Raw genomic sequence first — 13,343 nt, forward strand, 5'->3', positions numbered from 1 at the left:
GCTTCCCCAATTTTTTTTAGTTTCAGCTGGGTTCTCTCCTTAGGATCTGTATCTGAAAAAGAGAAGCATATTCTCTAACAGAGAGCAAAGTTAACACCAAGTAAATGTGATAATCATTATTTTTTAGAGAGAGTTTAATGGAGAGTGGGCTCAGTTTTGGATATGGTTCTGACTTGTTTCCCAGCTCGAGCTATGGGTTCCATTCCACTGAGCAGATCAGTTAGTCAAATCAAGAGCAGTTGGTTTCCCACCATGGCTGTGTGCCACTGTTGCACTTGTATGAGCATCACATCAGTTTGTTTGCTGCTAAGTAGGTTAGACCACACATTTCTTGGACAGATATTGGTCATTATCCCCCATTCATCAATGTAGCACCTTCCATCACTTGATGCACTGTCTGGGAACTAACTCTCTTGCAGCTTCCAACCATGTTGTTCCATGATACATGCCAACAGTGTATGGCATCTTCAGCAGTAGGGCCTTACCACTAACCTATGGTGGGTCATCAAGCGCTCTGACATAAATCTGTCTTATTTTGGGAGACCTTGTAGGTCTCTCTGATCAAAAGCTCATTGTGGATGATATCCACCTACTGATACCAGGAGTTACAGTTCAGCACCCAAAAAGAGAAGGAAGAAGAGGATAAGTGATAGAAAAGAGATAGTGAGATGAGAGAGGAGAGGAAGAGAGCGAGAGTGAGAGAGAGAAAGAGAGAGAGAGAAGATAATGGTCAGTTTTCCTCATACCCTCTTCAGGGCCTTGTGAATCTGGTGTTCCCTCTAAGGTCCTGGTAAATGTTCAACCATTTGGTCAGTCTTTAAGGATGTAGAGTTTTATGGTACCATTGCCTTTTGGGTCCAGTTTTGTGTCCCCCACTCCCTCCCTTACCCTCCCCCTCCTCCCTATTGTCCAGTCCTTGAGATGCTTTGTAGGTATGTTGGCAACTTGGGTAGATTCAGGTTAGGAGTGGTAGATGAGTGAGACTATGTGGCAATTATCTTTTTGTGATTGGATGAGTTCACTGAGAATGATCTGTTCCAGGTTTGACCATTTTTCTTCAAATTTCATTGTGTCATTTTTCCTTACTGCTGTATAGATATCCTACATCTTAGTTAACCATTCATCTAATGATGGACATCTGGGTTGATTCCAGCTCTTGGCTATTACAAATTGAGCAGTTATAAAGATGGTTGAGCCAATCTCTCTGACTCAGGTGTGGAGCTTTTAGGGTACATGCCAAGTAGGGGTATAACTGGGTTTGTTGGTAACTCTATAGTAACTTTTTAAGAAGTCTCCATACTGTTTTTCAAAGTGGTTGTAACATCTTACATTCCTACCAATAGTGGATGAGGGTTCCTATTTCTCCACATCCTCACTAGCCTTTATTTGAATTTGATTGTTTTATTATTTATTTATTTGACAGCAACAGACAGGTAGTTTGTACAAAGAAATGTAGTCCCTCTTTCTGTTCACATTGTTTTTTTTTAATTTTAACTTATTTATTTTGGGGAGAGATTTATTTGAGAGAGAGAAAGAGGCAGATAGAGTGGGCACGCCAAGGCCTCTAGTGGTTACAAATGGTCTCCAGACGTGTGTGCCACCTTATGCATCTGGCTTATGGGTCCTGGGGAATTGAAAATTCAATGCCATGCTGTTTTTATTATTATGGCTTTATGATATAGCTTTAGATCAGGTATGGTGATGCCTCCAGAGGTGTTTCTTTTATTCAGGATATGCTTGGGTATCTGAGGCCTTCTGCTTTCCCATATGAACTTTGAGATCAATTTTTCTTTTGCCGTGCAGAACATGCCGAGATTTTGATGGGAATTACATTAAATCTGATGATTGCCTTTGGTAGGATTGCTATTTTCACAATGTTAATTCTGCCTATCCAGGAGCATAGGAGGTCTTTCCATTTTCTTAAGTTTCTTTTTTGAGTGTTTATATTATGCCAAGGTATTTTATTATTTTTGTTGCTATTGAAAATGAGACAATGTTACTTATTATTTCTCTGTATCTTTTTCATTTGCACAGAGAAAGGCTACTGACTTTTGTGCATTGATTTTGTATCCTGCAACTTTGCTGAAGGAGTTTATCACCTTTAAGAGTTTTGGAATGGAGCCTCTCAGGTCTCTTATAGATAGAATCATGTCATCTGTGAATAGCACTTTCTTAACTTCTTTCTTTCCAAATTGTATCCCCTTTATTTCTTTCTCCTAATTCTTTTTTTAAACTTATTTTTATTTATTTATTTATTTGAGAGAAACAGAGAAAAAAACAGGGAGACAGAGAGGGAATGGGTGTGCCAGGGCCTCCAGCCACTGCAAATGAACTCCAGATGCATGCGTCCTCTTGTGCATCTGGCTAACGTGGGTCCTTGTTGGGAACTATGAACCAAAGCTTCGCTGTGTTAACAGAAACCACCATGTAGCAAGTTACGTTTCTACTTCCTCATCTAATATTCAACTACCAGAAACAAAGGGATCACATGCTTGGCTGATTATTCCCCCATGTTGCTGGTACCTGATGAAGAAACAAAGGCATTGCAGCTTAACCAGTAACTCTGTGATCTTTGGCCTGATTATGTCTCCTTCCCCCTACAACCTTATATAAACCTACATGTAAAAATAAACTCTTGAGGCCTTGACAAACACCTAGCATGGTCTACTTCTTGTGTCTGTTTGTCTTCTCCCACTCAGGTTAACTTCCTCTCAGGTCCTTGTTCAACTCCCTGCTGGCTGGGTCAGGTCCTGGGGAATTGAGCCTCAAACCAGGGTTGTTAGGCTTCACAGGCAAGCACTTAACTGCAAAGCCATCTCTCTAGCCCATCTCCTGTCTAATTCTTGAGCTAGGACTTCTAGTACTATATTGAAGAGCAGAGATGAGAGAGTGGGACACACCTGTCTTGTTCTTGATCTCATAGGAATTCCGTCAGTCTCTCTCCATTAAGTATCATTTGGGCTTTAGGAGCTTTGTATATAGCCCTTTTTGTGTTAAGATATAAACTGATCATGCTGATTCTCTCCAATATTTTGATCAGGAAGTGATGTTGTATTTTGTCAAAGGCCTTTACTGCATCTATCAAAATGATCATGTGGTTTTTGTGTTTAGCCTTGTTTATGTGGTGTATTACATAGACAGATTTCCCCATGTTGATCCACCCCTGTGTTTCTGGGATGAAGCCCACTTGATCAAGGTGGATAATGAATTTGATGTGTTGTTGTATTTGCTTTGTGAGGATTTTGTTCAGGATCTTTGCATCTAAGTTCATCAGGGGAACAGGCCTGTAGTTTTCTTGTGGCATCTCTGCCTGGTTTTGGTATTAGGGTGATAATATCTTCATAAAAGGAGTTGGGGAACTTTTCCTGTTCTCCAGTTGTGTGGCACAGGTTCAGAAAGAATAGGTTCAGTTCTTTCATCAAGGCTTGATAGAATTCAGCTGAGAAGCCATCTGGTTCTGGACTCTTCTTTCTGGGGAGGAATTTTATTGCCTTTTCAGTATTGATGGGTGTGATAGGTTTGTTTAGGAGATTAATCTGCTCTGAGTTTAGCTTTGGTAGGTGGTATTTGTTTAGGAATTTATCCATATCCTCCATATTTTCCAATTTTGTGGAGTAGAGATTTTGAAGTAAGACTTGATGATTCTCCCAATTTCACTTATATCTGTTATGATCTCTCCTTTCTCATTTCTAATTTTGTTAATTTGAGGCACCTCTTTTTTTTTTTCTTGATCAAATTGGCTAGGAGTTTTGTCAATCTTGTTTATTTTTTCAAGGAACCAACTCTTTGTTTCATCAATTTTATTAATAATTTTCTTAGTTTCCAATTCATTAATTTCTGCTCTGATCTTAATTATTTCCTTCTTTCTAGAGCTTTTGCATTGGATTCTTCTTGATTTTCCAGTGCCTTTAGGTGGATGGTTAGGTTATTGATTTGGGATATCTCTGTCTTTATTATGAAAGCATTTAGTGCTATGAATTTTCCCCTGAGGACCACCTTCATTGTGTCCCATAAGTTTTGGTATGATGTTTTCTCTACACCTGCTTGCTTCTTATTCTCATTTCCTTGGATTATTATTTTCCACACTTTCACCCTGAGGGGCTGTCTGTCTTTAGTATTGAGGTGGGTTTCTTGAAGACAACAGATTGAGGCATCTAAGTTTCTGATCCACCCTGTTAGCTTGTGTCTATGATGGGTAAATTAAGGCCATTGATATTTAAGGTAATGACTGTGAGATTTGATTTGATCCCTGCCATATTATGTTGGTTTATGTTGTTTAGTGTTTTCGTGGACTTTGTAGTTTTTGTACCTTCTCTGAATTTGGTTATTGTGATCTTCTTGTAGGAACTTGAGGTAGATTATTAGATTCTTCTCTGTGGAGAATTTCCTGCAGTACTCTCTGCAGGTTCGGCTGTGTGTTCATATAGTTGTAAAACTGTGTTTTATGGTGGAAAGTTTTTCTTTCACCATTGCTGGGTAGAGTAATTTGGGTTGGAAGCCATAGGTTCTTAGACTTTGTGAAACTTTTGGACTCATGAACTGTTTCTTCTGTTTTGTCTTCCAATTCTGAGTTTCTATCCTCCACATGGCTAACTGTATTCTTGAGAGCTTCTATAGAGTTTTGGGCTTGTTCAATTAGGTTTGTATTTTCTATTTTTATGCATAGTTTCCATCCCTATGTTCAGTTCCTTTTCAAGTCATTTTCTGATTTTCTTGATGCTTCTTGGAATTCATCCTTACATTTCTTTATGTCTTCATTGAGTTTTGCCAGCTGGTTATTGAGGTTGTCTTTTTTTTTTTTTTCACTCTTCCTCAGATCATTTTACTGACTTTGGACCCCTTCCAGGTTCTTTTCTATTAGTTATACTCTAGTGAGGACAGCATTTATATGATTATCAGCCCTTTGTTGCTTTTCTACAAGTTTTGCTATTTTCTTGGTCAGGGTTGCATATCTTATAACTTCATTTTGGTGTTCTGATCCTAGTGTTTCTTCTATGTTTTGATTAGATACATCCATTGTGGGACTGGGCAATCTTATTGGATTTATGTGCACTTGATTTTTCATGTTATTTCTTTTGATCTGTGGTCTGCCCATCACAGTGTATAAGCCTTACTTAATTTAGGAGGAAGCTATAGTCTAACCTTGAAATGTGTTCAGTGGTTATTCCCTTTTATGTTTGCTTCCACTAGGCTTCTGGTAGAAATTGGGCCTGCGTGCTCAGAAGGAAGGTGCCTGTGAGGCTCTTGGAGAGGCCTGAGGACCTGATGTAGAGGCTTGGTGTTCTGTGATTTGAGGTCTAGGTGTGTGTGGTCAGTGGCCTGAAATGGACAGGGGGACAGGGAGCAATGGCCAGTGGGATGGTTGTCCTGATCTTGGAGGCTCTTGTGGAGCTACTTTGGTCTGCCTGGGTCTGTGCACAGGGATGGGTGGCGGCAGCAAGTGGGTTAGCTTTCCTGAGCCTGGAGACTAGGTTGAGCTAATCTGCCCTGCCTGGGTCTGCACAGGGGGGTAGGATGTGGCAGTGAGTGAGATGACTGTTCCTGAGCCTGGAGACACAAGTGGAGCTACACTGGCCTCCCTGGATCTGTTCACATAGGTGAGGGGCAGCAGTGAGTGGGATGGTGAACCTGAGCCTGGAGGCATGGGTGGAGCTATGCTGGCTTGCTGGCTTGGGTCCGAACACTGGGGTGGAGGGTGGAAGGGAGTGGGATGGTGAACCTGAGCCTGGATGCATGGGTGGAGCTATGCTGGTCCGCTGGCTTGTGTCTGGGCATGGGTTGGGGGGTGGAAGCCAGTGGGAAGGCATTGGTGTGTGTGGCAAGTGGGACTATGTTGTTGCCCAGTGCAGAGGTGAGTGGGAAGGCATTGGTGCATGGTAGTGATGGCAGTCATGCATGGTGGGGGTAGTGGGGCATTGGTCACCTGGGGAGGGGAGGGTGTTTGCCTGTGCATGGTAGCGCCAGTGGAGCTAAGCTGGCCTGGGTTCCCTGGCCTGCACTTAGTGCAGGAGGATCCTGTGGCTGGGATTATGGCTAGAAAGGGTGTTTAGGGGAATTGGGGGAGTGATGGACTACAAGAGAGCATGGGAATTTGCAGATCTCCTTATTCTGCCCCTCCACTCCCTTCCCCTGGAGGTCTATTAAAGTCTACTCCACCTAGAAGACCCAATGAACCCTTAATGTATTGCCTTTCCTTCCCCCAGAGGTGCAGTGCGATTAGGCAGACACCATCTTGACTGGAAGTCTCCTCTGACAGAGAAGTATTCTCACTGAAATATTTCTATCACACCTTCTAAGGCTTGGTGTTGGCTGTGGAAGAGGTGGTAGAAAGAATTTAAGAGACAAAGGGAGAGTAAGACTGCTTACAATGCAATCATTCAGACCAAAATTGTCTTTGATATCCATGACCTTATAGTGTATAGCAGTACCTTTTTAAGACCCTCATGAAAGGAGGAAAATATTATGACATCAAAATATAAGAAAGACTAATTGAGGGATGGAGGGGATACGATGGAGAGTGGATTTGTGAAGGGGAAAGTGGGGGAGGAGAGGGAATTATCATTATTTGTTGTCTGCAATTATAGAAGTTGTTAATAAAAACTGTTTCAAAAAAAAGAGTATAAGGAAGTCCCTGTAGCATGGTAGGGGTGATCTGGAATAATGAAATTAACAGAGGGATGGAGAGGGGCCTATGAATATAAGAATTTAGAATAATTACTGAGAAAGCAATAACTGGACCTGGTGAAGTGGTTTGTTCAGGCAAGCAAGCAAATAGGAGACTGAATCATCAAGGTGTATTTATGACACTGGAAAACAGAAAACAAAAAAAAACTTTAGTAAACACAAAGGTAACTCCAGTGGGTTTTTTTTATGTTATTTATTTGTTTGAGAGTGAGAGAAACACAGAGGGTGGGGGAGAATGGGCATACTAGGGCCTTTAGTCACTGCAAATCAACTCCAGATGCTTGGGCCATCTTGTTCATTCAGCCTATGTAAGTTCTCGGGAATCTAACCTGGGAACATTGGCTTTGCAGGCAACCACCTTAACCACTTAACCATCTCTCCAGCCCAACCCCTTAAATTTGACTAGCCCAGCCAAATGACCAAATGGGTGCAAAAGTGGCATGTCTGTTATTTGGGGAAACCAACTTCTCTCTAATTGGTCTGGAGGTCAGCTCCATTGGAGAGAATACATGCCTGGTACTAAAAACCTAATCAGAAGCCTATGGTGTGGGAGTTCATGAGCCCTAGGAGTGTAACACCTGCTCTTTTCTGGCTAACTGTATATATTATGCTCACTAAACTGCCCTGTAAATACTTTTCTTATTATATATACCCATACATTATTGTTACACTCACTTTATGTTAGAGAAACTTCTCTTTTTAGATGGCAGTGACCACTGGGATGACCTACAAAGCACCATAGTCCTGAGAAGAATTTCTGAGAATGAGTAATGCAGAGGTAATAATCAAAGTCATATATAAGTGTAACTTAAAGGGAATATAATTAGCTATTATAAGTCAAAACAAAGGGTGTCTTAGCTACCTAGTCACAGAGATATCAAGTCATACATAAGATAATAAGCTGACAATTTTTTTTAAATGCTAACACAGACTAAAGGTAATTTTTCTCTGGACCTGGAATATTTAAATCTCCACACAGTGCTATAGTTCATCATTGGGTTGCTAGTAACACAGGTGAGACTTTTGGGAGCCTCAACTTTTGATTCATATTTTCTAAATATGATGCTGGGTGGGGGAGGGAGGGCATTACCATGGGATTTTTTTAATAATCATGGAAAATGTTAATAAAAATTAAAAAATTTAAAAAAAAATTTAAAGTGCCAAGAACTCAAAATAATGCTATACTTTGTGCTCATGGCAAGCTGTTTTCCCACATGGCCAGGGGGCATCTCCTAGAGTCTTATAGCTGATGCTGAATAGGCAGGACTGAAGCTCTTCAGGAGAGGAACAGTAAGGAGAACCTTGAAGCAAAGAGATTCCTTGATTATACTAAAGCTATTAGCCACTATGATATGGCCTTTTATATAAATATATATAATTTTGTACATGACATTTGATAGGTCCATCATATCTAAGATTGAAAATAGTAACTAACATAGGCAGTCAGTGAGGGAATGGGGAGTGTATAGAAAAGAAATAAGAAATTTTTAGTTTGGATGAGAGTTAATTGAAAGTTCTGTAAATACAAAGATCTGATTTAGGTAAAATAGAAAGGATAAGGGACTAGCATTTAAACAAATGTTTTCTACTTACTTGGTATAGTCTAAAGGTCTTAGATTGAGAAGAACAAGTGAAGTCTGTTAAAAAATGTCTGGAAAAGCTAAAAGCTTTAATGTATCTTACCAATTTGTTATTGTTGTATTATTGGTTAATTACTTAACCATAGGAAACATAAAGTTTTATATAATTAATCCCATTTTTGTATGTTAAAATACTTTTACTAATAAGGTTTTACCTAGCAGGAAACCATATGAAATCAGAGCAATATCTAAGCATAAGTAGACTTGTATGTTGCATTAAACAATACTGGCTTACCCAATGGGAAAACATAAAAACTTGGCATTTATTTATTTATTTACTTATTTATTTATTTTGAGGCAGGGTCTCACTCTAACCCAGGCTAACTTGGAACTCACTTTGTAGTCCAGACTGGCCTCAAACCCATAGTGATCCCCCTACCTCAGCCTCCTTAGTGCTAGGATTAAAGGTGTGTGCCACCATGCCTGGCCAAACTGAGCATATGAAACATTCTTCAGCAACTTAGCCTAAGGACAGCCATTTTGTTATTTAGACAGGTCCTGAAAGAAATAGAAGTCAGCAAGTCAGTGAACAATTCTAAGAACAAGAAACTAAAAGCAGGTTCTAATAACAAAGTAAAAACAGGTTCTAAAGAATAACAAACCAAACAACTAGTAACCTAGGGATTTTTTTAGACTCAAGCTAACTAAAAATCTCCACTTGCATAACCAGGCTTGCTTGCTTTTGCAGAATTAAAGCAAATAATGAGAATATTGGGGGCTTCCCAGAAAATGTTGGGGACATTCCAAACCATTTTGAATAATGTAGTTTTTGCCTCTTAAATGCTGCTAAACTCAATAGTCAGGGCTCCATTTAGACACAAATTCTAAGTTCCATGCAGTCGCTAGCCAGCTAATAAAACACTCTCTTTAACATCTGTTATTAACTCAAACTTGCAATATTTTGGAGGTGCCAGCGAGATGTTAACTTCTCCCTAAACTGAGTTTAACCTCACGGAGTCTTGATTTCTTAGGACTCTACTCTGACTGTGGGGTGGATGCCCTAAGGGGGCGGCTGCTGAGAGACATTCATCATCTCCAGGGATTTCCTTCAGGTCCCAGCAGGAAGAAGTGGCAGTCAGGCGATATCAACACTGTGAGTGGAGAGTCATCTGGTCATCTGAAGGTAAGGGACAGGGGGATTCAGCAGAAGGCTGGATGCAGCACAACTTCCTGAATCCTGGAAGGTGGTCTGTCTGTTTCAGTTCTGTTTGGTGTTTGTTTTGTCCCTTTGTGCCTAACATTTTGTATTCTGTGAGGAAAAACAAGGAATACAACAATTCATCCAGGGGCCAAAATTTTTCCTCTTTCAGTCCCCTAGAAGGCATAATATCGAATTTTTTTTTCCAACGGAAGGCCTCTGATTTGGGAGTCACTTGTGATGGATTAATTCTTAGGAGATTCTGTGAATTAAAATGGGCATCATTTGGTGTGGGCTGGCCCTCAGAGGGGACCTTTGATTTTCAGACCACATATTGGGTAGCACGTGTCACCCTAGGGCACCCAGGGCACATGGACTGGGTCCCTTACATTATGTCTTGGATTTAGCTTTTAACTGGCAACCCTTCTTGGCTTCAAACAATGTCTTAAGAAAAATCCTAAAGCAAGTACTAAGATTCTCCTGTCTACCAAGGCTCCAAAAGTAGATCTGTCCCCTAAGACTAAGCCCTCTAAAATAAAGTCTCCTTCCCCCTCAACAGGGTTTGAATCCATAAAGGAACCTGTCCCTGTTCTACAGCCAGAGACCATTGAGGATGATCCTTTGAGTTTGTCCCTACCTCCCCACCCACATTCTTCCCAACCTAGTCCTCCAGAAGCTGATGCCACTGACCTTTCTGTCTTGATCCCACCCACATCAGGAATGGTTCTTCCTATCAGATGCCAGGTTCAGAACCTTCTGGGTCCTCTTTTGCTCCTGTGCCAATCCCCAGGAGTGGGAGTTCCTTTCATGGTTTATGTTCACTTTTCTACCACTGACCTTTACAATTGGAAACACCAGAAAAACCCTTTCTTCTGAGAAGCCCCAAGGTCTTGTGTCTCTCTTAGAGACTGTCTTTACCCACTTTGGATTGTTGTCAACAGCTTTTACAGGCTCTCTTCATAGCAGAAGAGCAAGACTGAATCTGGAGGCTTACCGGACATACACTCCTATAGACTCTGAAATTCCTGGAAATAGGAGAGCTCTGAATATTGCTGTTGCCTCTCAATTGGCCCCAGATATTAGGAAGAAATTGCAAAAGCAAGATGGGCTTGAGGGGTAGTTAATGTCAGAATTGATGGAGAGAGTCATGCAAGTCTGTAATAACAGAGAAACACCTGAATACAAACTGGATAAGAAAATTGCCAGGATTGTGTTGAGGGATTTAGCTCAGTGGATGAGCACTTGCCTGGCAAGTACAAGGCCCTGGGTTCAATCTTCAGTGCTGGAGAGAAAATTACCAGGATTATGGTGGCAGCCCTTCAAGAGCCATCTCATAGGTCACCAAGAGGGCAAAAGACACAAATCCAGAAGTGAGCTGCACCAGGAAAAAGGGCACAGTTAGAAAGAGAACAGTGCTCCTACTGTAAAGGGAAAGGACATTGGAAAAACAGTGCCCAAAACAACAGGAGCGAACCCCCGAGGTTTCACAATTAAGTGAGCAGGACTGATGGGGCAGGCTCTTTACCTCCAGCCCCTCCAGTGTCCATGGTCACATTAAAAGTTTGGAGCACACCAGTTAATTTCCTGTGTGATACCAGCACAGCCTCCTCAGTTATAAAGAAACCAGAAGCACCCTCATTGAGAGATAAAATGTTTATATAGAAAGCCACAGGCTCCCAGTGCCTACCACTCATCAGAGGGCTGAGTCATGGACTTGGAGGAGGAACCATCACCACTCCTTCCTAGTAATCGCAGACTGCCTGTACCCCTTATTGGGCTTATTGCACAAACTAGAGGCAGAGATCTCTCCAAGAAGACAAAACCCAGCTGAGCATTAGAGGACAGGCCCCTGTCCAGCTGATTCTCACCCACCCTTTCAGTGAGGAACACCTCCTAATTGCATCTAAGGTGGTAGCCCAAGGAAGTCCTTATTTAACAAGCCTCTAGAGATACATCCCCGAGGTGTGGTCAGAAAGCAACCCACCTGGGCTGGCAAACCACCATGCATTGGTGATGGTCCAATTAACTAGTCAAGCCTTTCTGATTCAACTCAGAGTATCCTATCGGTATGGAGGCAAGAAGGGGCATTGCAGTCCACATCAGGCAACTGAGGGAAGGGGAGTCCTAGTCCCATGTCATTCACCCCCTTCTACTGGTTCACAAACCAGGGACAAATGATTTTAGACCAGCTCAGGACCTGAGAGAAGTTAACAAAAGAGTTAAAACCATAAACCCTACATTTCCCAAACTTTATGCCCTCCTTAGCCTCTTGCCTCCTAGCCATCAAGTGGACTCTGTGATGGACTTGAAGTACACCTTCTTCTGCAGCCCTTTGGCCGAGGTGAGTTAGCCCACATTTGCTTTTGAGTGGAATGATCTTGGAGGAGGTTGCTCTGGGCAGCTGGCCTAGACTAGGCTACCACAGGAATTTAATAATTCTCCCACCCTCTTAGATAAAGCCCTTAGCCAAGACCTCTTAGCATTTAGAGCTGACCACCCAGAAGTAGTCCTATTTCAGTATGTGGACAATATCTTGCTGGTTGCAAGAAATGAGGAGGACTGTAAGAAGGCCACTGAGAATTTGTTGGAGGACATGGGAAAAAAGGGCTACTAAGTTTCAGCTAAAAAGGCCCAACTTTGTATTTCATCTGCTACACCCTTGGGTTATAACCTAAACCAAGAACGAGGACACTCTCACAGGGGCATATTGAAGCCGTCCTTAGAATCCCTTCCCCAACTACTAAAAGGCAAATAAGGGAATTGGGGGAGGGGAAGCTGAGTATTGCTAGCTTTGGATCCCAGGCTTTGCAGAAATTGTAAATCCCCTCTATTCCCTTAAATTGGTCTGAGACCAAACAACAGGCATTTTAAAAACTGAAACAAGCCTTAGTATCAGCCCCAATACTAAGGCTACCTAACATCCACAAGCCTTTCCAACTGCACCTTGATGAAACATGAGGCATAGCAAAAGGGGTGCTTACCCAAACTCTAGGTCCTTCAAAATAGCCAATAATATAACTGCTCAAGCCACTAGACCTGGTCGCTACTGGCTTGCCATCTTGCCTCTGAGTTATTGCAGCAACTGCAATGCTAATAAAGGAAGCTGACAAGCTAACTCTAGGACAAGATCTCCACACTTGGTGGATGCTCTCTTGAGAAGCACCCCTAACAGGTGGATGACAAATGCCCAAATCAGGCTCTGCTTTTAAACCAACCATAGATCAAGTTCTCAGAGATGACTGCTCTCAACCTGGCCACCCTCCTGCTTGATGATAAGGAACTGGCTCATGACTGTTTTTAAAAGCACTGAATCCATCCAGGGTCTCCAACATGACCTCACAGACATGCCATAGGACAACCCTGAGGAGGTACTGTTCACTGATGGTTCCAGTTTTGTTTCTAATGGAGTCAGGTATGCTGGGGCAGCAATAGTGACATTGGAAAAAACAGTGTGGGCTCAGGCCCTTGGGTATGGGACCTCTGCTTAAAGGCTGAGCTGATAGCATTGACCCAGGCTTTAAGATATGGAAATCATAAAATTATAAATGTGTACATGCAATGGTTGTAATGGGGAGGTAATATGATGGAGAATGTAATTTCAAAGGGGAAAGTGTGGGGGTGGGGAGGGAGGGAATTACCATGGGACTTTTTTTATAATCATGGAAAATTTTAATAAAAATTTAAAAATTAAAAAAATAATAACAAATGGGTACATGGACAGCCATTATGCCTTTGCCACTGTGCATGTACACAGAGCCCTCTGCCTTTAAGAAAGGGGATTGCTTACATCTGAGGGAAAGCAGATTAAAAATACTCTAGAGATACTGGCCCTGTTTGAGGCCATTTGGCTCCCTAAATGGGTGGCTATCATCCACTGCCAG

Source organism: Jaculus jaculus, chromosome 15 (assembly GCF_020740685.1).
Source record: "Jaculus jaculus isolate mJacJac1 chromosome 15, mJacJac1.mat.Y.cur, whole genome shotgun sequence".
In the NCBI taxonomy this organism is placed as follows: Eukaryota; Metazoa; Chordata; class Mammalia; order Rodentia; family Dipodidae; genus Jaculus; species Jaculus jaculus.